Here is a 27462-nt window from a genome sequence, read left to right as displayed (position 1 = left end):
TAAATATGCACAGAAACACATTGAAAACAGTACTGATTCATTTTATTAAATAAGCCTCCGATGGTGGTTGAGCTACAAATATTTTTTTTCTTTAGAATTGCTATGATACTTCAGGTTTATTTTTTAATGGAATTCAATTGAATACTGTAATCATGAAAGTAGCCTTTTGACTAGTAAAAAAAATTACAAAGTAATAATTACCATTACCTAGCAATTTGGCCACCATAGGGTAGAATAAAATTCATCATGTTGTAAGATGATTTTTTTTTGCAACGAGGTTCATTTTATCGTATTTTTTCGTTCTGTAATCACATAATCTATCAAAATAGTTTCATTTAAATATGAGTCACCTCTACTTTCCTCTTTTTGAATCAAACTCTGAGTTTGTCTAGGTAGAATTTGCACATTCCTGACATTATGGTTAGATCAATCGATCCAGTCCAATATAAGGTTTGATGCAGAGTTTCATGTTGCGTGTTAAGAGTTGTTGCACGGCTAAAGCCCTTTTCAATTTTTAACTGTAGCACGAATGAACCGTCCTTGTGTTGGGTTGAACTTTTCTGGCATTCATTTTGATCAGAAATTAATTATAATTTTGTTAAAGAAAAATTCCTAATTATTTAACTTAACTTCTCTAACTTAATATGTTAAGGGCAAGACATAATATGGCAAACGTACACCGCAAATCACTGGTTGCATACAATTAGATAATGTTTAATAAGGAGAAAAATAACAGCTAAATTATCAAAGACTCAGAGCATTCTTTTCAACGCACACCTGCTTTGGCATGAGTTGGAAAAAAATACTTTTAGAAAACGGCATCAGTCGTGAAGGAAGCAGCTGCCACCATTTTGTTTTTATCAAAGAATTAGCTGAACTAATCAACATGCTAATCTTAATGGATTAAACCAGTTCAGATCAGCGCCCACTCCTTCCACAGCTAGTGCATCATGGGCAGAGAACATAACAGCAGACATTTAGGCATGTAACTTTTTTTGAAATTCGCAACAACTTTACGTCTTAAAAACGCAGCACATCTTTCTATTTTTATAAAAGAATCTACAATCTCAAATTAAACTAGAATCTATACTCTTCAAACAGCAGACTTCAAAAGAAAGCAGCACTTGCTATGTTTGGAGTTAATCTTTTACCTAATTTAATAAAAACATTTTTTAACATTGGTAAGACACTGAAGATAAAATCGAACTAGGACCCTTGAGGTATTCTTTCAACTGAATATGGAAAGTATATTAATATCATGGCACGGGTATATGACTGAAACACTGTGGGAAAAGATTATTTAAAGTGCTTTAGAAGGATGTACAGCTGTAATTTAAACTCTTTCACACAGCCCTGCTAAAAGAAATATTTTACAGAAGCATAGAAAAATTTTCAATGATTCGGTGATGGGTTCGTTCAACCTGTGCTTAAGTTAATCTTACTTTTGGTGTATATTAGAAAAGGGTTAACTTATTTTACCCTCCCACCTTATTCTGTGGAAGACCAGTTTTGTTGCTAACCATGTTCAAAATTGTGAATATGATTCAGTTTTTAACTTAAAATTATTTTCAGCTACGCATTTTCGAAAAGATGCAGCAATTAATCATATTACACCCGCATCCTGTTTCATACTGACACTGGTTGACTTTAAAGTGGGCAGCTGAATGAATGCTGCTGCATTAACTAAAGATGTAGCAGAGATGTGGAAATAGATGGTAAATTATACTATTTCACCAGATGCGTACTATATTCTTTTCTTTGCACATCTATTTTTTTTGGTAAAAGTATTCGCTTGGCCGATAATGTACACTGTGAGCCTTTCTTCAAACATTTCGTTAGAAGTACCCTTCAACACACCCACGCTAAGATCCCAACAGCTTCTAAATTGTTTTGGAACAATCCTAAAGGATACAGTGAAAATCTGAAAATCCATTTGCCATTATGTCCTTTCAGATTTTTCAAAATCCCATTGAGTTTATTCGGGCAGGGGAGGGAAACAGGACATTTTACATGATGGGAAATAGTCATTTGACCTAACAAGCCCGCCCTTTTTTGATTGTTCCACCCACCAACTCACTTTCTCATCATATTGCTTAATCAAAAACACATCTACTTTCTTGAATCCACATATACTATTGGCTCCAATGGACCTTTCCTGATAACTTTATGACTACCTTTGTGTGAAATAGCTCTCCCTGATGTCTTTATTTACTCCTAATTTCCTCATTTCTAAATCATGTCCTGTACATTCCGAACCCTTTGTCAGTGTGAACAGTTTGCCTGGAGCAAATTTATGAAACTAGCTTAACAAGTGCTGACAAGGTTTAACAATCCTTACTTGAAACAGTCAGAGCTAGTTTCATTTAATTCTCCAGGACATCACAAGAAAAGCTTTGTAAGAAGTAGATCAACATTTTTTTAAAAAAAGCACAATTAATACTTTTCTGAATTATTTAATCATTCAATTGGAAGGGCCACTTTGAACAAAACCCAGTTAATAAATGATTAATGACATAAAATTGATATCGCTGCGTAAAATCTCCGCATATGAACTGCTTACGGAGCACGTAGTAATGGTGAGAAGGTGTGAATCTAAATAATGGTTACCATTGTACATTGTACAAAAGCCATTGTTGCTATCTCTTGTCTTTCCCCAAAGCAGCTTTATCTCTGATTGTCAACGAGATGTCAAATAATTCAACAATACTAAAAATAAAAGTTCACATCTTACCTTGTAGTTCTTTCCTCTACTGCAACACTCACACATACACACACACAAACGCATCTGTTAAGATGCCACATTATTTGATTACTTTTACACTAACCTTGTGCAGCAATCGTAAGCTGCTCGTACAACTAACACTTGGACTAATCTAAAGAAACTTGTTTTATTCTGGGCGCTTATGGTGGCAATATTATCTGCAAACACATCGACTCTCACATCCTTGCTGCAGCGAGATCTGATATGTGTGCAAGGCCTACATTTTTGGGCCCTGCAGAATTCTTAGAAGAGAAATAATGGAAAAATGAAATCATTTAAAAAAGCAACAAAAGCTATTTTTTTTTGCTTTTCTCTCTCTGTTGGCAAAATAAAGAGTTTCACACCTGGAGGAGGCACTACAGAACTTAATGTCGAGACTTGACAAAAACATAGTACATTTTAAACCATGTTCTTAGAAAAAAGGCTGTGGCAAGTGTTTTTGCATTAATTATTGGGCTAATCATAGCAGGAGGAAACCAGATCAATGTTAACACAGACTTTCAGCTATCTTTTATTCATAACACAACTTGCTGAGGGTATGAGTGAAAGAGAGTGTGACTAAATGTCATGTTTGTTGTTTTTTTTCTTAGAAAATGGTGACTAGTGAATTGAAACTTAAAGGCAACCACTTGAGATGGGGACAAGGAGATGGGGTGGGTGTCTTTTCACCAAATCTTAATACAGACCATTCTCATTACCAGCAGAAAAATCTGTTAATTTAGTTAAGGAAAGAAAGAGGGGGAAAAAGTCCCATGGCTTTAATATCAAAGAACCACCTACAGGCTGCACGTAGGAATGACTGGGTCTACAAGATCTACCGACTCATACAGAACTACCTCACTGTAAGAGAATTTTCTAAGAATGTGTGACCTCACCGTTTCAAACCCAAAGCAAATCATTTTCTGATTGGTTGAGAGCTAAAATCAACAGATTTGTCCTCTTATCTCCTCAGGTTTTAAAGCTTTCGTTTCCATTTTCTCCCTCCCTCAGTTGATGGCATTGGTGGATGCAGTTCCTCAGGCGTAGGCAACCCTCAAGGTATCTCAGCCTTGACATTTGCCGTTTACATGCCCTGGACAGTAAAGCCTTTTGACCGTGAGAGGGCAGGGGGGATAACATCATGGCTAAACTCAATCTTGTGCTCACCCGATGCCCACCCCTGCCAAATGCCCACTTTCCAGTAGATGCCACTGGATTATTTTTTCCCTGTCCTACCCCAAGGATGCCTTGGCCAATTACAGTCGTCCACTTGCAGTCCAGGCTGTGATCAGCTAAGTCAGCATAGACTCTGTCCCTCTGTATGAAAAAATAAATCGTACAGTAATATGTCACTTGTTGAGAATTGTAACAGCAGCCAGTGCAAACATACAAACTGACAGGTGCTCACAGCAAAGCACACAACTGATTTTTCCCCACTGATGTAATTATATTTGAAGATATGACACTGTGGTTTGCAAATCAAATACTTTAGGAAAAAGACAGACTTAAACATTCGCCTGCAGCAAGCAGCAATTGATCAAACTACCAAGGTCAAGATTGAAGCTTTTCCTTCCCAGAAAAGACATTCAATACTTTATTTTTGTTTTTAAAAAATGACCATCGTTTGTACTGGAATTTTTAAAAAAAATTTCTTCATTTTGTTTTTCAAAGTCAAAGACAAATAAATCCTGAATAATTACTTTGCAAAGAGATTTAATTTATATATCTTGACAGGCGTAAGTTGAAGAAAGAATCACATTTTAAAAAAACGCACTGTGAAAAATGGCAAGCAAATAAACATCACCTATAATGTGTGCAAAACCTCAGGAAGTAGGGTTGGTGCACTTGAGAGCACATCTCATTCTCAGAATGGTCTGGCCAGGAAGTGAAAGTGGTTTAAATGATATGAGAACAATCTGTGGCTCAGAGCTTCTTGCTGCAGGTTTATCTCTCTCTCTCTCTCTCTCTCTCTCATTCATTTGATATCAGTCTTTGACCTTTTAAGGAATGAAATGGATGTTTCTTCAGGAATTGGTACGGTCGGGGGCGGGGGGGCACATTTGCATAATTCAATGGCCATTTCCACAACTAGAAGGGTGCCGTTGTTTGGGGAAAAGGGGCAATTGCAACATTTCAAATGTATGTGTTCAGTGGTGGCCCCTTTCTGTCCACTCGCTGCCTTTATGTTGACCAGTGCTGAAGTAAGAGAAGCAAAACAACATCAAATGCCAAGTTTTATGGCGAGACCCAAGATAAAGTCCTTTCCTTACGAAAATGGGTTTGGTCTGACAATAGTCGGGATGACATTTCAAATATCAACTTATCAACCAAAAAAAAGCTTTAATGAAATGGATCTACAATTTGTTTATAGCAGTGTGGCCAATAGAAATTGCTGACTAGCCACAGGTGTGGCTGCGGCGACACCATTTTAGCCACCTGCACTAATTTTATTGGAAAATGCTTTACACGCACAATACTTCATGTGTGTGTATCTACTACCATTCAGTACTCGAGGAAGTAAAGAATTCACAATGATCAATAAACACTTGCACACTGTGCTTCTCGCCTTACCATTTTACCAACAGACGTGCAAAAAGGTTACCGTTCACATGCATACGCTGTGCAAATACGGGTATTGAGATTCATTGCCCAACGGTGGAGTTAATCATTTTTTATTTACTAATTAGAAATGCAATTTGCCACATCTAGATTGGACAACACTGGTTTATGCATAAAAACAGAGAGGGGGCCTAATGGAACCTTTGAGCTGATAGGAAGGAGGATTTGTGACTGCAATAGTTGACATGCTTTGGACAAATGTCACACACTTTATTGGAGTAAATCCAGCTACTTTTTATCTACTATAACTACACAGTGGAATTCTGATGAGAGGTCCCACCCAAAACCTAGCTCCCTTTTTCAGATGCTGGCAAACCAAACAGATGGGGCTCAATTTTCAAAGTAAAAAAACGGGTGGGTTGGGGCCGGGGAGGCATTGAAAATTGCCACCATCTCAGACCCGCCCCCCAACCCGCCTCCAACCAGCCCATTTCCGGTTTTCATGGCGGCGGGATGAGGGGTGGGCAATCAACCCGCTCCCAGGAGGCGGGTCAGGCCTTAAAACCTTTAAAGGAGACTTCATGCCTCCATTTTTAATTAATTCCCCATTTCAACCCCGGGGGGGCTGGGATTCCCGGGCCTTCTGTTTTACGCCTCGTGAAAAGAGGCGAGAAGGCCCGAGACTAACAGGTAGGTGCCTAGAAAGGCACAGCTTGAGGGCCTGGAGGAACAGGAGTCCTTCCCCCAGGCCCAACAAGCCTACCTGCACCGATGCCACCCCCCCGAATCGCGGACCCCCCCCGATCACGGACCTACAACCCCGACCCCCCAACCCCGATCCGCCCCCTCCAACCGCGACCCTGATCCTCCGACCCCCGACCTCGAACATCTGACCCCGATCCACCGACCCCAATCCCCTGACCCCAACCCCGGTCATCCGACCCCGATCCCCCGACCCCGATCCTCCTACCCTCTACCCTCCGCCTCAACAATCGCGGACCCCCGTGATAACCCCCAATCCCGCCCCCCCATGACTGATCCGCCCCATCCCATCCCCCATGACTCGGGACCCCTGTGCTCACCTATGCCCACCCATGCCCCATGCATAACCATGCCCCTTGCATAACCATGCCCCTTGCCCACCCGTGCCCCTTGCCCACATGTGCCCCTTGCCCACATGTGCCCCTTGCCCACCTGTGCCCCTTGCCCACCCATGCCCTATGCATACCCATGCCCCTTGCCCACCCATGCCCTATGCATACCCATGCCCCTTGCCCACCCATGCCCCGTGCATAACCATGCCCCTTGCCCACCCATGCCCCTTGCCCACCCGTGCCCCTTGCCCACCCGTGCCCCTTGCCCACCCATGCCCCGTGCATAACTGTGCCCCTTGCCCACCCATGCCCTATGCATAACCATGCCCCTTGCCCACCCATGCCCCTTGCCCACCCATGCCCCTTGCCCACATGTGCCCTTTGCCCACCCGTGCCCCTTGCCCACCCATGCCCCTTGCCCACCCATGCCTCCGTGTCCACCCATGCCCCCCCCATTCCCCCCCATCCAGACAAGCAAAGACTTACCTGCAGACGTTCTCTCCCTGGCTGGTCTCCTGTCCTGTCAATCAGCCGGTCAGTTGGATGGGAAACCGACAAAAAAAAAGTAGAAGACGTCCTTACGTCAAAATAGTAAGGACATCCGGGAAACCCGTACTAATGGGTATTGACCCCCCCCACCCCGTTCCCTTACCGGCTCCATTTGAAAATTGATCCCATGCTGTCAGCTATGGCTCAGTAACAGCAGACCCACCTTTGAGTCAGAAGGTTGTGGTTTCAAGCCCCACTGCAGTGACTTGAGCACAAAATCTAGGCTGACACTTTAGTGCAGTACTGAGGGAGTGATGCACTGTCAGATGTGCTGCCTTTTGGATGAGACATTAATCCGAGGCCCTGTCTGCCCTCTCAGGTGGACGTAATAGTGGCACAATTTCAAAGAAGAGCAGGGATATTCTCAGTGCCCTGGCCAATATTTAACCCTCAACCAACATCACTAAACAATAGATTACCTGGTAATTATCTCATTGCTGTTAGTGGGACCTTGCTGAGGGCAAATTGGCTGCGATGTTTCCTGCATTACAAAGTGACTACACTTCAAAAGTACTTCATTGGCCGTAAAGTGCTTTAGGACATCCTGAGGTCATGAAAGGTGCCATATAAATAAATGCAAGTTCCTTTCTTTAGACCTGCTGTACGTAGCCACCATTTTAGTTTTTATTTCAGCTTTCCAACCTTCACATTCTTTCTTTTTATCTCATTTAATCATTACGGTTTTCTTCCCAATACTCTGAAGGAAAATGATGTATATTTTAACTCTTAGCGTGCTGTGTCCAAGCTGTGTGAGCATGGAGAGCAGCTGATAATGAATGTATTCATTGGGCAGAAGCCCCTTTCTGCTTCACGGGGGGAGAAACAATCAAAGATTGACCCTGGTGAGCCTACAGTGCTACCAGATCAATATTGAGGTCTTTAGGATTTGATTGGCTGAAAATCTGTTTTTATTGGAGCTGGTTGTTGTCCAACCCAAATGGCCATTTTGTTCAGAGCTGTCCCTTCCTCCAAAATGGCCGCTGAGGCCAGGAGACCGAAGAACAAAGGTAAATTAAAATACTTAAACTTAGAAAAATTTGAAACAAAAAAGGATCAAAATAGGATAAAAAAGATCATTGATATTACAGTCTACTCTTAATACAAACTCACTTAATTTGGATTATCTGATGATTTGAAATTTTCGTGCACTCAGCAGCAACCTAAGATCCTTCCCCATTCAATTTAATGGACAGGAAAGTCACGGTGAAGAATTCAGGCATAAGTTGGCAATTCGCTGGTGTTATAAACGCTGCCCAATTCGAATTACTGGTTAAACGACTGACTTATTGGGAGTTGACTGTAATTTATAAAAGGAGCAAAACAAAAGTTAAAATGATAAAGAAAAGGGCAGAGAAAGAAAAGAGAGCGACAGCAAAAAGAAAGTGACAGGCTGAATCATTTAAATTTGTGTTTTTAGTGCTTCATTTAATATTTTGGCATTAATACAGAAATGTTAGTCCATTGTGCCTGTTCTGGTGCTAGCTCGCTAACTGAAGTTGTTCACTCCAGTTTCATATCCCTGCCCTTTCCCCTTCTGCCTCTAATTATTTTTTTCCTTCCAAGTGTTTATCTAATTAATTTTAAATGTTGAGATTGATTCGGCTTCAATAGTCACTGTGGTAATGCATTCCATATTCCAGTAACCCTTTGTGTGACAACATTTCTACTATCCTCCCCTTTATGCCTTTCATATTGCAGTAATAGAGCTACTCCTGATTTGTGAGCAATTTTATTATTGTATTCTAAGTGTCTTTTAGGCAGCACAAGATGTGCTAGCTGAAAACTCATAAAACTGGCCAGCCCGGAGAGACAGGAGTTTCCTTTGTCGTGTTGGCAGTCTACAGGTTGAAGATAGTTTAGATGTATGACATTCTTGACTTTGTCTGCGAGGCATTGCTACCCATGGAATGTACCCCAACATTGAAAATCGGGAGAGATGCAGAACAATCAGCCAATCCGATGTCACACTATCGCCAAAAGTTAAAATTACCTCCGCCGTGTGCAACATGATCAAATGCATGAATTACCTGCAGATCTTTACCAAAATACAGTATATCCTAAGGCAGTCTCAATTTGAACAAAAAGGCTTGTATGAATAAAATATAATAATATACCTCAGAATATGATTGTAAATAAATTCAATTTTGCAATAAATATTACATTTGCTTCATAAGGACTGACTGCAAAGTTTATTCGATGAGAGAGTGAAAGGGTTAACATTCACAACCCAGCCTGAAAGTCCAGAATGTTCTTTACTACATAGTTAGATACCAGCACTAGGGGGTGCAAAGGATCGTCATTTTTCTAAACGATTGAGCACAAGTCACAGCATTCAGCTCCTATTGTCTTCAGCAGATTAGTTTTTCACCAGAAACTAGTTAAATGGGACTTTTTTTTAAAATCCATAAATCAATTTTATGCGACTGGAGGCAGATTCAATCATGGCCTTCAAAAGGAAACTGGATAAGTACTTGAAAGGAAAAAGTTTGCAGGGCTACGGAGAAAGGGTGGGGGAGTGGGACTAGCTGGGTTGCTCTTGCATAGAGCTGGCGCGGACTCGATGGGCTGAATGGCCTCCCTCCATGCTGTAACTTTTCTATATGATTCTATTCTATGGATGGTGAAATGAGTCCTTTCCCATTCACCCTGGGTTTGGATGGGATAAAAGTCTAATTTCTGTGATGACTGTAAGAGTCCAGTGTGAAATGAATGGCTATTGAGGCTGGGGGTCAATTGAAAATTTCAAAACTGAGACTGATAGATTTTTGTTAGGCAAGGGTATTAAGAGCTGTGGAACCAAGGCGGGTAGATGGAGTTAAGATACAGATCAGCCATGATCTATTTGAATGGCAGAACAGGCTCCAGCAGCTGAATGGCCTACTACTGTTCCTATATTCCTATGAATTTGGTTTGGTGTCAACCCAGTTCCTAGCAGCTAAAGACCACAGCAAAAATTGCGGACAGTTTAACACAAACTGGTACTAAATTGGATTGCCCAGGCAGAGGGCCGCCAAGGTTGACGGGTGAGGGAAATGGAAACTTCATATCGATGCAGTAAGCACTGTTTTCGTTACAGTTGAGTCACTGTGTATGAAGCTATTCTCGACATCTAACTCATGTTATTTGACCTGGGAATGCTTGATGCTAACACTGGATGCAAAGAATAGAAAAGTACAACTCAATGCTGATATTCCTAATTTTCAGAATCTGCTCCCTGCCTCCCAAAATAGTTTAAATAAAACTTTGCTGACCACGTTACTTAATTATGCCAATTTTGCCTTTGAAGTGCATTAATATGTACCATAAAGAAACAAAATAGAATTCAAAATATTGTCAAAATTGATAAAAATGAAAGGTGACTGTTAAATTTAAAAAAACTATCAATGCCTTGAAGTCATGCTGTGTGATAACAGTAGACCAACGCTTGACATCTTTGTATCAAATTATTTTGTCTGCCACTTTAGCAGAGGCACAATCCCGTTTAAAGTAAATGGGCATTGATTCTGTTAAAACCACGGACAAAGGAATTTAATTTGAATGCGTTAAGCATTTGTACACTGTTATCACATGTGATTTCAAGGCCTAAGTGATTCCACGTACAACAATGGGAATTGATGCTAACTGCTCAATAATATTGGAGCAGAAGCTTGTGCTGAGGCTGATGGCCTGATGTAAATCTGTAAATATCGGGAAGAGTGGGGAATTTCCCAGCGATTTTTTTTTGTAGCAGATTTGGTATCCGAAGTTGCCATTCTCAGCTGTGTCATTATGGGAAGGTTCGGTATAAAACTGATACAGGAGTTGGACCCAGAAGGGTGAGGGCTGAATACTTACACTGGAGGGTGATATTGGCTGGTGTGGAGTGTCTTGCATAAATTTAAAGGAGGATTATAAGCATTGCCAGGAAACCGAGCCAGAGAAGTGGCACAACCTATTGGCTGCAGGAGTCACCAGCTTTCATCCCTTTTAGAATGAAACCTCACTTATTTGGTTTAAAAATGTGACCAGTTTTGTTGCGTCTCGCTCTCAAAAATAAGCAGCTCCCTGGGGTTGGTTCTCCCGATCAGACCCTTTGGTCTGGAAACTAAGGGCTGCAGTTCCTGATTTTTGGCATCTGTCATGTGTTTGAGATCAGTTTCCCTCGTAACAGGATCTTGACAGCAATGAGGGGGAGAGAAAATCAGAAGGCTGCAGTCACAAACCTCCCACTGCACAGTCCTAGTGCCACATTGGTGGAGATCTGGGGAACGGCTGCCCCTCCATCTTCTCGGTAGGAGGTGACCTGGGGGACAACTACTTTAGGTAAATTAAAGCTATTTATTCAACAGCTCAATGCCTAACAGCGCCTGAGTACAGCTGAGATCTGCGGCCACTATGGGGCAGACCAGCTCCAGTGACTTGAGCAATCATCCTTTCAGCTGCTTTTAGATGGGAAGGAGTTATGAGAAATTTCCTTTGAAGGATGATTTACCCCACGCCCAATTACTCAGATTAAAAGAACGTCACGTAAAAAAGTCACATGATCCATGTATCAATTATTGTAGGATCAGGAAGAGCGTGAATAAGTCCGAGGCATATGCAACAAGACAAAAAAAAGTAAGGTGAGTTTGAGTGTGCAAACGGTTATACCATGAAAATCAACTGTTCTTTTTGTGGGTCAACTTGAGAAAAAAACACTCGGGCCTTTTTCTAGATGTTAAATCAGAAGTATGCAGAGCAATCGGAGGTGGCTTAAGTCTTTAATGTCAATTCCTTAGAATTTTACTGATGAGACACTTTCTTTTTGGAGGTGGTCATGCAGACAGCAGGGATTTTCCCAAGGGAAGCTAACATGGGGAGTTAAAGGTTAGAAAAGTTACGAAACAGTAACTCTACACTGTAAAGTACAGCGTGCGTAGGCACCAACCAAAAGGCCTACACAAATTAATTTGTGAGAACCCCCTTTAAGGCTAATGTGGGTGGCCTAGGACTTGAACAAATGAGAGTGTTCTTAGAATTCTCTTGGTGTCCCGTGTAGGTAACCTTTACAGCCCACTGGTGACTATGGGTCTCGAAACAGCAGTTTTAAAAATATATACTTTCAAAATGACTCAAAATCTGTAGACTGTCAAAAATCTTTGAACCAAAACACTTTCTCCATGAAAGCTGAGAGTTTCTTTGAGGTTTTCAATTGATGGGATGTTGTATAATTGTTTCCTAAAACACTAAAAAAAATATAGTTTTCTGAGAAAATAATAGTTCTATGTGTCTACTCCTTTGGTCTAGTTCCACCGGAGCATAGAGTTTAAAATAAAAACAGAAAATGCTGGAAATTGTCAGCAAGTCAAACAGCATCTGTGGAGAAAGAAACAGACTTAACGTTTTAGGCCGATGACCGAATTGACGAGAGGCCATCGGCCTGAAACATTAACTCTGTTTCTCTCTCCACAGATGCTGCCTGACTTGCTGAGTATTTCCAAATTTTCTGTTTTTATATCAGATTTCCAGCATCCGCAGTATTTTGCTTTTGATATAAATGCCAGCGACAACATACGCTCCTGTGAAAAAATATATTTTCCACCACGCAATCTTTGAACTTTTATGATCCGATCTAGTGTTTATTTGTGCCCTGGCCAGCATGTTTCTGCTCCTTCAAAATCATCTCTCTCTTCATCCAAAACCATCAACTACTTCTCCAGGCGACTTTTTAACAATTAACCAAATGCCGTGTGATAGCACATGAAAATTGTCACAATGACTCAATGTTGTTCACCTCTGATTTCTACCAAGACCCATTTTATATCGATCGAGTTCCAAGTTATCTCGGTTGTCTAATCTTTACTTGCTCAGAGGCTTCTGATAGGCCCATTATTCTCACAAGCAGTCACTTTTGATTGCTTCAGCCATATAGCAGGACAAGGGAAGCTTGAAAGCTGAGTTCTCATGTTTAGGATAGAGCTGCTTTTGATTCAGAACCAAATGCAACAACCTGAGTTCCAAATAGGCTGGGAGCTAAATTCAGCCTGGCAACATTGGGGACTCCACAATTGGTCTCAGTGCCCCTAGGTTAGGGAATGGAAAACAATTTGCCAGGGTCCCCACTCCTGAGCACGAGCCAGTGACTTGAGCTGGAAAGAACACCTATGTAAATTTTAGGTTAGGATCTAACCTGCACTGCGCAGGCTCCAACTGGTTCCTACCAAAAATGGTAATCAGGTTCCTACTTACATCACAGGACCCCCATTCAAGGGATATGGGAATCAGGCAGGAAAGTGGAGTTGAGGTCCTGCTCCTTATTTCTTATGTTCTTATGACCCCACTTTCCATATTTTTTTTTTATTCGTTCATGGGACGAGGGCGTCGCTGGTGAGGCTGGCATTTATTGCCTATCCCTAATTGCCCTTGAGAAGTTGGTGGTGAGCCGCCTTCTTGAACCGCTGCAGTCCGTGTGGTGACGGTTCCGTCCGGTTTTATTCTTATTATGACTTTTCGTAGTGAGATTTTACAACTGAGTGGCTTGCTAGGCCATTTCAGAGGGCAATTAAGAATCAACCACATTGCTGTGGGTCTGGACTCACATATAGGCCAGACCGGGTAAGGACGGCAGGTTTCCTTCCCTAAAGGACATTAGTGAACCAGATGGGTTTTTACGACAATCCGGTAGTTTCATGGCCACCATTACTGATACTAGTATTTTAATTCCAGATTTTTATTGAATTTAAATTCGCCAGCTGCCATGGCAGGATTTGAACTCATGACTCTGGATTTTAGTCCAGGCCTCTGGATTACTAGTCCAGTACTGGAAAGGGGCTTAAAAGGGGCTTATTGCCTAAATCAGGCAGGCACTTTGGACACCCGGCAATAGGGCCCTTTTAAAATGGCACCGGCTGCATCGCTGGTGTTAACAGGGCAGTAAGGCCACAAACCCCATTTTGAGGCCGTTACCGGCCTGTTAACAACAGGCGAAGGCAGTGAAAATCGACCCCCATCAAGTTTGGCTGCGATGGTGAAAATAGTCTGCTGATATTCACTGTCAAGGCTCACACATGCAGAGTGGCCATTTGGATGAAGTATTGCAAGGTTGTCAACAGATGTGGAACTGTGGGGTAAACTTTCCAATTTAGTGCAGCGGAAGTGCATATCGGGAACTCAAGCCCAGAGGTCAGTGGGCCTCGTTCACAGTGCACATGATTTTCTGTCCATTTCAGTGTCTGAATCGCTGATATATTCTCCTGTATCGGCACCGCTGACTCGTTAAATTTACTCCTTGATTCCAACACGAGTCACTTCCTTGAGGAGTGGAAGGGTTAAGAAAAGAAATCGACAATGATTGGCTACCATCTTTCTTTTCCTACTATCGACACATTCCACCTCGGTCAGGTTGAGGATTCAGAACCTTTCTCTATCCAGTAGCCTTCGAATTATCTTCCAAAAAAAACCATAAAAAGCAAACCCAGTCTGGCTGGAGAATGGAACATCAGCAACTTTCTCGAACAACAGCGGCAGGAACAATATTCTGGAACTCAATTTTAGATTCAGAGAAGAGTTGCTTTGCACTGTGTAACAACTGCAGGAAGAACTTTCCTTTCAGAAATGAGATATTATTGAGGTGAAGTGTCAATTAGATGTGTTGTAAACAATTTTACAACACCAAGTTATAGTCCAGCAATTTTATTTTAAATTCACAAGCTTTCGGAGATTTTCTCCTTTCTCCTTTCTCCTTTCTCCTTCCTCAGACAAAGAACTCCCATTGGGGCAGGCCAGTCGAGGGACTTTAAACATGATGCACATTTTATGTTGAAAAGTATGAAGCATTAATAATACAAAGCCAAACGGCTGCAGAGAAAGGCAAAAGTTGTCCCCCACCTTCAGGTGTGAACTCTCACCTTCTCAGCCTAACAAGAGCTGAGGTGAAAGTTTGGGAAAATGATGTGGACATTGATGTAGCAAGGGAAGTATACTCTGACTGTCCGAAAAGTTTAAAGCCCAAATTATTTCACTGATTAATGTAAAGCATAAAGAAATCTCAGGGGGTGGGGAGGAGATTTTCACTGGCCGTTATTTGTGGTGGGATCATACATGCATGTGTAAAGAACACCTTTATGATTTCGCTACTAAGAGCTGAGAGTGGAAATTTATTCCCTCTCTCAATTACTTAGACCTTCAGTCAGTCAGTAATTGCACCACTTGGTGTGTTACTCAGCCACAGTAACCAGAACATCCCAGGCCAGTGCTGCTTAAGGTGATCTCAGTTAAGCGATATAATTGGTCTCAGCGCACTGGGATAATTGAAGGAAAAGTCAGGCAGATCCTGTGTCTGATTGCCATCCAGTGTTCCATTGTTGGAAACGTGTGCATGGATGTTGATTGAAGACAGGATGAGTTCAGCTGTGAGGGCCCCCATAGGAAAAAGAAGCCTGCCAATATGCTTACTGGGCTCACACACAAAGAACTCCCATTGGGGCAGGCCAGTCGAGGGACTTTAAACATGATGCACATTTTATGTTGAAAAGTATGAAGCATTAATAATACAAAGCCAAACGGCTGCAGAGAAAGGCAAAAGTTGTCCCCCACCTTCAGGTGTGAACTCTCACCTTCTCAGCCTAACAAGAGCTGAGGTGAAAGTTTGGGAAAATGATCTGTTTTTTCATGTATCACTTTCGTGTTTCGTTATAAGTGTGTCTTTTGATCCAATCTCTGAGAATGTGAGGTGTGACCTTAGCATTCACCCCGTTGACTGCTCATGGAGGAGAAAGTGACAATTCACAAGGCCAAAGACTGGGGAATTTTGCAGTCCCTCTGAGGCAGTTGGTGTCATGACAAAGTATGGCTAAGAGGAAGACAGCAATCAATAAGATATCTAGATCTACACAGAAAAGGTTTATCGTTAGACTAGCTCCCGATTGTTTTTATTTTTTCTAAGGACACTTCAAGTTCACAACTATTGCTCATCCCGAGTTGCCCCGAGAAGGTGCACGGCATCCTATAGCAATTGCTTTCACAACTGAGTGGTTTGCTAGTGTGAGACTGGACCGAGTAATGTCAGCAGGTTCCTTTTCCTAAAGGACATCAATGAACCAGTTGGGTTTTTAACAACAAAAACACAGCTTTCATGGCAAATAAATCAACAATAGTGTCTTCATCTGTTAAATGTTAAGGGATCGACTACTTGTCCTGCATTGTGCTCTCCTGCTACGCGCAAAATTTGCTTTTAAACGTATGAGCAATGGGGATTGAGGCATGAGGGTAACTTTTTCAAACATAGATTAATGACTAGGAGATCGGCAGCTTCTTGAATTGGACAAATCCAATTCTCTGATGCACAGTCCATTGGGTCAGACTCCTTGCCGGTAATTGGGGGTTTGTAGATTAGGATGGGGGAGGGCAGGGTAGGATACCCAGCACTGATGCAGCTATTTAAAGGGCAAAAAAAAATGTAATCATTGAAAATAATTTCTGACTTGAAAAATTTTAGCAGAGCCAAAGCAGAACACTCTAATTCATACACACAGCTGTAGTGCTGCTGCTCCAAGAAGTGGGAGAAAGAATGTAAGGAATCTTACAACACCAGGTAAAGTTCACCTGACGAAGGAGAAAGCCTCCGAAAGCTTGTGATTTTCAAATAAAACTGTTGGACTATAACCTGGTGTTGTAAGATTCCTTACATTTGTCAACCCCAAGTCCATCACCGGCATCTCCACATCATGGGAGAAAGAAGGTGGTCCTGCTCAGTGCTCCAGGACAGCCCACCCCTGCTCCCACCCCCAGGACCCCACTCCACAAGGCAGCAATCCAGTCCCTGGGAAGAGGCAAATTACGAGGATGCATTAATATCTAATTAGCATTAAGTTGCCAATTGGAATGAAGCTGTTGCACAGCTGCACGGCTGTAGGTAAAACCAGGTATGGAAAATTGCACATTGCACAGAATCAGTAGAGAGCAGACAAAATTGGAAAGTGCACAATTTCCCAGGGCCCACAAGCCCAAATAGCACCTGCTGCAAGGGGAATCAGCCCTTTAATATCTTACTTGCTAACATTTCTCTGTCGGAACAGTATTTTCACATATATCTTTAACAACCATTACTTTCCTTCATGCACTATGCTGCTTTTTTACAGCAATATAAATGCCTTTCCTTTGTCACTTTGCCTCTGCTCTCCTTGCCTTGTTTTCTCTCTCTTCTATATCTATTATTTTTACATTATTTCTAACCAATATTCCATGTTCTAATTTTCATTTTTCTTTTTTTAAAGCTTGTTTTGTTTAAATAACAATGGTACCTGCTTTTCTGTTCCTCTACTGTCTTGCTGTTCTTTTTGATCTGTCGGTAAAATTTTCTCTCTGACTATGATACCCTTACAATTCTTTATAAGCAATCAGGAGAGTAAACATTAAGATTTGATTTGGTCATATCACTAGAACAACTAGGTCAAATGTTGATGTCTTTATTAAGCTTGGCAGTGTGCAGGCCAAAACTGATGGTGAGATAACTCACTGATGCCTGAGGTAGCTGGCCACTATCAAGTGAGTATTTTTTATCAGTGGCAGGGGAAGATTTAACCTCTGACACTCTTGTGCTGTTCCAACAGCTGTTACTGTACCACACTTTGCACGGGTTAACAGCAAGAACTCATTGTGGGGTAGATTTCGGTCTTGGCTCATTTCTGGGCCCAGAGTCGACCAGCTTGCGCCCAAACTGAGAGGCCTGAGGACTGATTGGATAAGATATTAAGGGGAACAGATAAGGTGGATAGAGAGAAACTATTTCCGCTGGTTGGGGATTTTAGGAGTAGGGGGCACAGTCTAAAAATTAGAGCCAGACCTTTCAGGAGCGAGATTAGAAAACATTTCTACACACAAAGGGTGATAGAAATTTGGAACTCTCTTCCGCAAACGGCAATTGATACTAGCTCAATTGCTAAATTTAAATCTGAGATAGATAGCTTTTTGGCAACCAAAGGTATTAAGGGATATGGGCCAAAGGCAGGTATATGGAGTTAGATCACGGATCAGCCATGATCTTATTAAATGGCGGAGCAGGCACGAGGGGCTGAATGGCCTACTCCTCTTCCTATATTCCTATGTTCCTATGATGGAAATTGGTCCATGGGCCTCATCGGCATACTTGGCACGAACAGTCGGTTACTGGTCCCGCCTCCACGGGCATCTCAGCTGAGCAATGAGGTCAATGTCAGGCGCCAGCCTCACCAGCAACGGCCCTCAGGTAAGTCCAGATAGCACCTGCTGGATAGGGGGATTGGACCATTCTGGGGGGGTGGGGTGGGGTGGTGGGGGGGAAGGGGGGGTGATCACGACTCCTGTGGAGTTGGAGGAGCAACTATGGAGTTGGAAGATTTCCTCTGTGCAGTAAGTGTGGCAAAATCAATTTCACTACACCTAGCACGCAGAAGAAACATTCCCCAACGTACCAAACCCTAACCCTCCTTACTACACCAGTGTAACATTTCCAATTCCTACAGCAGTTATCCTTGTGATCTTTTTGTGTTTATTAGTTCTAAATTCTTCCAATTAGTTCTAACATTAGGCACAGTTTTGAGCTGTGAGCCTGAGGCCACGAGGGATTGGGTTGGGACTGGCCAAACTCATTTCACATAAGAATCGTACAAACAGCAGAGGGAAGCGAGCTTAATTCCACCAGACCAAGTTGGATTCAAGCCAAGTTCCAAGGACAAAGAAGGACAGTCTGCTAACCCACTTGGCCAGCCATTCCTTAGGGATTCAATGAAACAGCCAACATCTTCATGTCAGAATGTTCAGAAAATCTACTTTTATTTGTTCATAAACATTTTTTTTTATTCGTTCATGGGATTTGGATGTCACCGAGGAAGCCGGCATTTATTGCCCATCCCTAATTGCCCTTGAGAAGGTGGTGGTGAGCCGCCTTCTTGAACCGCTGCAGTCCGTGTGGTGAAGGTTCTCCCACAGTGCTGTTCGGAAGGGAGTTCCAGGATTTTGACCCAGCGATGATGAAGGAATGGCGATATATTTCCAAGTCGGGATGGTGTGTGACTTGGAGGGGAATGTGCAGGTGGTGTTGTTCCCATGTGCCTGCTGCTCTTGTCCGTCTAGGTGGTAGAGGTCGCGGGTTTGACACAATGATCACTTGTATATGATTGTGATTTTAAAATAACATACAGTTCTTCTGGCTGTCTTTTCTTGAAAACAATAAAGATTTACCAAACACCTCTTTCTGAAGACAGTGCCTCATTGACACTCACCATGAGGATCTGAAGACAATGGGATAATTATCACCTTCACTATCTGTGCGATAATCACTGGGATAAAAATCGGGCACATTTTACATAGAGCGGGCGATCCACTCTCCAAATTACCCATGCAGGCCATGAAAGGGAAAATTACTCTCACTGTATAATTGTTTTACCTTCTGCAGTTGTATTGTGGAAGGGTATTATTTTAAAGTGGTAATAACAAATATATTAGTGGACGTTGCACTCCATACAACTGTTCTTAGCGATTACTTGGCACAAAGCAAGAAATCTCCAACACGCACATACATTAAAAGAAATCAAGAACAGCACATGTATCAGAACAATCCAGAAACTGAGTGGGTGGACTTGTAGCATAATCTTTCCATTTTGCATTTTTAATTGGAAATTTTATTTTGTTACCAACAATGAGGGAAAAGTGGATGGAATGTAAAAATTATGGAAAGCAATGCCTTACTTCACAACTCTTCCAAAATTATATTACATTTTTATAAGGTTAAAAAAATTGTAATTTACTTCATTGCTAACTTACAATCCAAAAAATATTTATAATTGATCGAAGAAGGATTATGCTAGTGAGCCAAAGGGGTTTTTCCTTTCCTAAATATTCTTATGTCCTTTGGTTGGCTATGTAGTACAGATGTAACTCCAAGTTAAGGTTTATAACTTGAGATGGATTCAATGGAAAGAGTTCCCAAGCTATTTTCTTAAGCCTGCCATCTCAGTCCTGTTCAATGGCCACTAGAGGGTTCTAAGGAGGTTTGACTATCTTTGAACTACATGGAGTAGGGTGTCCAACATAGCTAGTAGATTGACTATAGATTCAACCTGCTTGACAAGAAGATATTATCATGTAAGCTTTAACAGCTGCTGTATGGAAGACTGCACTACATCAACAATGTATTCTATACTTTGAATCCTGGCACAACGTCTGCTGGCTTTGTGTGGGAGAAAATTTGTGACACAATTGCAGTGGCATATTAGATAATCCCAACCATTTGTGAGATGTCCCAGTAGAAGATCCTGGAACAGAGGTGTCTCTCTCCCTGCATTGCTTCCTGGCTTTGTTATGATTGTGGATCTCCAATGCTGGCAGGAACCCCATCCCTTACTCTTATTTACAATCGTTGAGACAACTTTCTCCACTTTATTAGGCACAATGGTGGGTAGGGATGTTAGCAAATGATACATCAAGGAACCAAGAGCATTGTACTATGCAACATCTGACATAGACTTTTTAAAGACCAAAGCATAGGATCTAGAGTTCAGATGCAAGGCAGAAATGAACACTATATACATTTAATATGCTACATAAAGTGATATGGCCACTGATATGGAGTTTGACTACATTATCGTTGTGATTTGTATAGTTTTTGACTTTTGTGCATTGGTCAGTTACCCATTCCGGCGGCGAAGAGACCCCTGTCATTTTGAGGCTCCAGCCTCATTTAAATTCGGTAAGAGTCCCAACGCAGCTCGCCAGTTTGAGCTCTGAAAATCAGGCTGGAGCTGCCGCCAGCGAGGTAAGTTGCGGTCGGTGTCATGTTTGGGGAGGGTGTGGGGGGTTCTCAGGGTGGCAGCGGCCCAATTTATTTTGAGGCTGTTACGGCCCAGACTCCATTTTGAGGCCGTTACCGCCCCGTTAATGCCAGGCGAGGCCACTCAAAATCCACCCCAGTGTGTAACATATAAATACAGTGTTAGCTATTACATTCCAAGAAGTCTGTGATTTGTGTGTCCGTCTCACTCGTAAAGTTACACTTCTGTGCCATTTTTCATTTTGCTGCAGTCAATCCTTTTCTTGCGTGGCACAGCTACAATCTTTTGCCTAAGTTTCCAAACTTTTATTATAGGTCACTTTTTAAAAATTATGCCTGGGTATATTACGGTTTCATACCATATTACTCACTTTCTTTGGAAATGATGAAACATCAAACATAATCAAGAGCTTTTATAAGCTAAAGGAACTAAAATATTTATTTGCAATTCAGTGGAACCATAAAGCACAGAAGAATTTGGCAACTACTATCAAGTACAAATGTAAAATGCAAATATAGAAAGAAGTATTCTTAATATTTTATCACACATCTCATAGCAGGTTACATTCAATGAATTACTTTGTAGAGCAGTGTAGGCACTGCAGCAGGCAAATGCAAATACAGCAGCCATTTTTAGTACTGCCAAATTCAACAAACAACTATGAGATAAATGACAATTAATGTTTGTTTTGTTGATGATGTTTGAAGGAGGGATGTTAGTCTGGCCATCAGGCGAATGCCCAGCTCTTCTTTAAATAGCATCGTGGGATATTTAACATTCATCTGAACAGGCCAAAAAGGCCTTAGTTTAACATTTCATTCAAAGGGCAGGACCTCCAGCAATGTAGAATTCCCTTAGTACTGGATTGTAATGTCATCCTAGATTATGCATCTAGATCCTGGTGTGGGGCTTAAACCTACAGCATGGTGATTTAGACATAAGTTTGCTATTAACTGAGCCAAAAGTCAGAAATCTCAGGTCAGAAAACAGTCTTCTTGAATCTGACTATTTATTCCAGTGTAAATCAAATCTATTGTAATCTTGTGTCGTTCTCTAATTTTACAATATTTGGGATTATGAAAGAGCAGCAAATCAGTGTCAGGTTATATGGCAGATAATGTGTGAATTTTAAATGCTTAAAGGGAAGTCTAACACTCAGTGGGTTTATGTCAATGTACAATGATTGAATTTATATTACAATGTAGTATAAACCTAGACATAGAAGCAAATTATATATTAACAATGAACTCGGTTCCTGCTCAGCTCGTTCAGTTCACTCGTCACCAGAACCTGGCAATATATTGAGCTTTAGTCATTGGAGGATACACGAACCTTTGCATGTTAAACACCTGCAGATAACACAAAGAGTGAAAATCAGAAATAGGCTGGGAAGTGTTGGAGGGGGTTTCGGGAAGGGGCTAACTCAAGCAGATAGGGCTGCAACCAGAATTAGCAGATCGTGCAGTAAACCAGAAATCTTTCATGCCCACCCCGAATGGTTTAAAACATTCTAATGTCAGCCATTCTTCCTTTACCCGCTGCGTGATTACAGCGACTTTGCTACATCTGCCACCAATACCACCTCCTGGTAAACTCACTTTTCAATCTAAGCTACATTAACATCCATTCACTTCCACCCTTGTTAACTGACTGCCTCAAAAACCACTTCCATTGCTGATTATTACCTAATGCTAAATGGTGGTTTACTGCCAGTAAACAAGTCCTAACAATCAACGCTGCAGTAACACCTGTAGCTCCCTCTCCTACCACAACAAGCTTTACTCCAGCAGCGTTATTTTCCTCAAGGCTTTCCAGAGCCTTTGCCGACTGCTTCGGCTGAACTTACCATGTCAGCCCTGGCTCAGTTGGTAACACTCTTGCCTCTGCGTCAGAAGATTGTGGGTTCAAGTCCCACCTCAGAGACTTGAGCATAAAATCCAGGCTGATATTCCAGTGTAGAACTAAAGGAGTGCTGCACTGTCAGAGGTGCTGACTCTCAGATGAGATGTTAAATCAAGGCCCTGTCTGCCCTCTCATAAACATCCCATGGCACTATTTCGAGGAAGAGTAGGGGAGTTATTCTTGGTGTCCTGGCCAATATTTATCACTCTACCAACACCACTAAAAAACAGATTATCTGGTCATTATCATATTGTTGTTTTTGGGACCTTGCTGTGCGCAAATTAGCTGCCGCGTTTCCTACATTACAATAGGAACTACACTTCAAAAACCACAATTTTTACTGCCAGTTTAAATTAACATAATTACGCTGAGCAAGGTATGTTAGTCTCACACCAGTTTTAAAGAGACGGACATGCTTAGTTTGAAGTATAACTTCTTGTTATGTGGCTTCCATTGATTGTTGTTCAGGCTGCATTACTGATTGAATCATTAAGTGGACCACAGGGCAAATGCTTACCAATTGATTGTGTTTTACTCATCTTCAGTGAAAATCTTCAAACAAACTGAAACTCGATTCAAGCCTAGCAGGCTTTTAGTATGATGAAATGCGTGCCCCTAATTTTCCATTGTGTGCTGGCTGCTCGCAAGGCTTTGCTAGTGGCACAGGGCCTTGAAAACTTAACCCTAATAGACACTGCCGAAATGATCATTTGGGAAGACTAATGGAATTAATTCCACAGCCTCCGTATTGCTTATAACAACAACAACTTTCATTTATATAGCACCCCGAGGGTGGTGAACCTGTGGAATTCTCTACCACAGAAGACTGTGGTGGCCAAGTCACTGAATATATTTAAGAAGGAGCTAGATAGATTTCTAGACATAAAAGGCATCAAGGGGGATGGGGAGAGAGCGGGAATATGGTATTGAGATAGAGGATCAGCCATGATCGTATTGAATGGCGGAGCAGGCTCGAAGGGCCGAATGGCCTACTGCTGCTCCTATTTTCTATGTTTCTATGTCCCAGGGCACTTTATTTCACAATGTTTATGATAGCTTGAAAGAAAGACTTGCATTCATATAGCTCCTTTCATGACCTCAGGACATCCCAAAGCGCTTTACAACCAATGAAGTACTTCTTGAAGTCACTGTTGTAATGTAGGAAACGTGGCAGTCAATTTGCACACAGCAAGGCCCCAACAAACATCAACGTGATAATAGCCAGATCAATTGTTTTCAGGTGTTGGTTGAGGGATAAATATTGACCAGGGCACCGGGGAGAGCTGGAAAAGATAATGAACATAATATTGGGCAGTGATAGAAGCATTAAGAGGAAAAATCCGGTTGACTTTTCTTCTCTCTTACCGCCTTTTCTCCCCTAGTTGAAAGTAACACTCCTTCGAAGAACGAATTAATCAATGTTTTCCTATTCGGACTATCTGAGCACAGACTGGCCGGGTGAATGTTGCCCACTGGCATTGCATATTGAAAGATTGTGGACAGCCCACTGAAATGAATGGATGGAACGTCTGAGGTAGCATGCTCTCGATTTTCCAATAAGTACTGGGTGAAGGTCCCCACCACCAACTATCTGCTCATGTTGATTTGAGAAATAATGGTCCCTGCCTTCCAGCTGGACTGTATTAGTAATCTAGGGTTCCTGAAACTGATTAGTTGTTTGAGGCTCTGATAAAGTATGTTGCTCCTTCAAAATAATATTTTTCACATTAGGGGACACTCAGTGATCCTACACTTCCAGCAGGCAATCTCATTCCATTGGAATTATAGTTGGAGACACGGCTTCAAAACTGTGACACCCATTCCTTAACCCTCTGCTTCAGTTGAGCGAGACTCCCCACTGGGAGCTTGAGAGTGCTGAATTAACCTTATTGAGTGATGAATCAGTAACAGGGTGGTGTAAACTCAGAATTAGTACAGTCCCCATTGCTTATAGGGGGCGTGTTGGTGTTAACATGATTAGCCCACTATAAGTGTTGGACAGTGTATCGTCTTTTACAGGGTAAATGGAGGCCTGTGAGCAGTGAACCAGGTCGCACACACTTGCTCTCGCAAACGGGCACTGCTCCATGCCCGTTTGTTTACACTTCTTCTCTTCACAGAAAGTGAGATTCTCTCCAAAGTGGAGGCGCACTGCCTTGTGTTTGACCACATCCCTCCTGAACTGACCACTCTGTTCCAACATCCAGATCACTATCATCAGGGGAAACGCTGTCTCCTACGTCTACCAGCTGATGAGTGAACTCTACAACCCTGACAACCACCAAATATAGCTTACTAAAACCTACTAAGACACGGAAAAATAATCAAACACAGAGTGATCCCTGGAGGGATTTAAATACAAATACAATATGATGGCAAGGTGGGAAAAGTTCATTGAATTGACGGAATGGACGGCCCGCTTAATACGTTATAAGAGGCGCCTTTGTAATTGACTTCAGTGGAAGTGGCAAGTGGTTAGCGCCATTTGCCCAATGTAGGCAGCTACCCAGGATAAGCACGGACAGTGTAAGTGGTGGCGATTGTACATAAAAGTGTACTGGGAAGATTACAAAGAAAGTTTCCATGCAAAGGCTTATTAGGATATGGAATGCTATTGCAGCCAAATTAATCACAACATTTCAGGGGAATTAAATAAACATTTGAAGAAGGAGATATTGAAAGGTATGGAGAAAGATTAGGGAAATAGGATTAGAGTAGATAAAAAGATGAAAGAAAGATTTGCATTTATATAGCACTTTTCACGACCTCAGGATGTCCCAAAGCGCTTTACAGCCAATGAAGTACTTTTTGAAGTGTAGTCACTGTTGTAATGTAGGAAAGGTGGCAGTCAATGTGCGCACAGCAAGGTCCCACAAACAGCAATGTGATAATGACCAGATAATCTATTTTAGTAGTGTTTAGAAAGACTTGCATTTATATTGCAGCTTATCAAGTCTCTCAGAAATAATTCAAAGCACTTCACATACCACAAATTACTTTGAAGTGGAATGAATGTTGTCAGATAAGCAAATGTGGCAGCCATTTTGCATACGGTTAGATCCCATAAACAGCTATGAGAAGAAGGACCAGTTCATCTGTTTTCTGTTGAGAAACGAACGTTGGCCAGAGGACTAGCAGAACTCCCTGATCTTCTTCAAATAGCACCATGGGAATCTTTAACATCTACCTGAATCACCAGAACAGGTAAATAGGCCCTTAGTTTAATATCTCAGCTGAATAACAGCACCTCCAATAACCTGGCATTGGCAAAGAATCAACGGGCCTAATTGCCTCCCTCTGCACTGAAATTTCTAGGATTCTATAAAAGCTGGTTAGGAAACAATTGGTGTCGACTCAGGCTACTTGGATACAGTCCACACCTGGATCAGGAAGCCACTAAATCAAGACTATGTGCCTGCCAGTGTTATCATGAGCAGGGTCACTGGAAAATCCCCGTGAAAATAGTCATCCTCTGATCCACCAATTCACCTCTTACCACTGCTCAAGACCACTGTGTGACTGCTCCCTTTGGGCCTCCAATGTTGCTTCATACTGCAGACACAAATTCCAGGTCCAGCAAAAGTAGTGCGGGATCTGGAATTTGCCTGCCCACATTGTACAGCAGAGCTGAATACTTTTTTTCTAGCAAAACAGCAGCATCAGGTAGGAATCAGGAGTAGTAACAATGAGGGGTGAGTAGGGAGAATAGTCCAGTTTTCTAGGAGTAATTTATTGCATAAGAAAGAAAAAATTTCTCTGGTTGCGATATGTAGCAGCATCATCGTTTTGAATTTTTTGTTCTTAGGTTGCAGGCAATGCTGGTAAGGTCACATTTGCTGCCAGTCCCTATTGGTGGACCACCTTCTTGAGTAATTGTATTTGCGACTGAGTGAGCTGCTAGGCCTCTTCAGATGGAGTTAAGAGTCACATGGAGACCAGAGCCATGTAGGGGTGATAAATTCACTTCCTGAAGGACAGTAACGAACCAGTTGAGTTTTCTTTACAATAATTCCACAGCTTTTATGATCGTTTTTGTGGTGTTAGCCTACGAGTTGCCAGATTTAATTAATTCATAGAATCTTACATCACAGAAGGAGGCCATTCGGCCCACTGTGCCTGTGCCGGCTCTTTGAAAGAGCTATTCAATCAGTCCCACTCCCTAGCTCCTACCCCAGAGCCCCGCAATTTTTTTTCCCTTTTAAATATTTATCCAATTCCCTTTTGAAAGTTCCTATTGAATCTGCTTCCACCACCATTCCAGATTATTACAACTCGCAGCGCAAAAACATTTCTCGTATTCCTTTTGGTTCTTTTGTCACTTTTGTTCACTTTCACAACTTGCCATAATAAGGTACATACTCACAATGTTTGGGTTTCTAGCTCAGCAGTGTAATTACTACACTACCGTGTCACAATAAATACATTGATAAAGAACATTTTTAGGATTTTGCTAGAAATACTGACCAGAGAAAACCTTCCTGAACACATTTACAAGGTCCCCACATGTAGTGACAAGAGGAATTCCTTCCTAAAGGATTTTCTCAAGGATCTTATTAAAGTTTACGTTGCACTTGTATTTAATGTGATTCGCAGAAATAACAAGATGAGGAGACGGGATCAGCACTGAAAAATGTGATTCAGTTTTAAACAAGAGGTGTCATTTTCTAGGCAAATGTGGCTTGTGAAAGTTCCAAGAGTTACGGCGGAGACGCTTCATAACAAAAGTCCTCATCTCTTCAGAGGTGACGCAGCCACAGACTGTGATCATTTTGTCAAATGGTGATTTCACTCACAGCACAACAGTTTTCTTCAGAGACTGAAACGCAGCATTGGTTAGAACTTTGGAAAAAAC

General features: G+C 41.8%; 1 long non-coding RNA gene across 1 annotated transcript in view; it reads right to left on the bottom strand.

Annotated features, from left to right (window-relative positions):
* The window catches only part of LOC137341879 (uncharacterized), a 32314-nt gene extending 29452 nt beyond the window's left edge, over window positions 1–2862 (bottom strand). Inside the window, exon 1 of the long non-coding RNA XR_010967149.1 lies at window positions 2826–2862. This is a non-coding gene — a long non-coding RNA (uncharacterized lncRNA). The remainder of the gene's footprint in view (window positions 1–2825) is intronic.
* Window positions 2863–27462: the final 24600 nt, after the last annotated feature.

The sequence above is a fragment of the Heptranchias perlo genome, chromosome 24, assembly GCF_035084215.1.
Source record: "Heptranchias perlo isolate sHepPer1 chromosome 24, sHepPer1.hap1, whole genome shotgun sequence".
NCBI lineage: Eukaryota > Metazoa > Chordata > Chondrichthyes > Hexanchiformes > Hexanchidae > Heptranchias > Heptranchias perlo.
The sequence above is the reverse complement of the archived record's forward strand: the minus strand, read 5'-3'. Positions and strand labels throughout refer to the sequence as shown.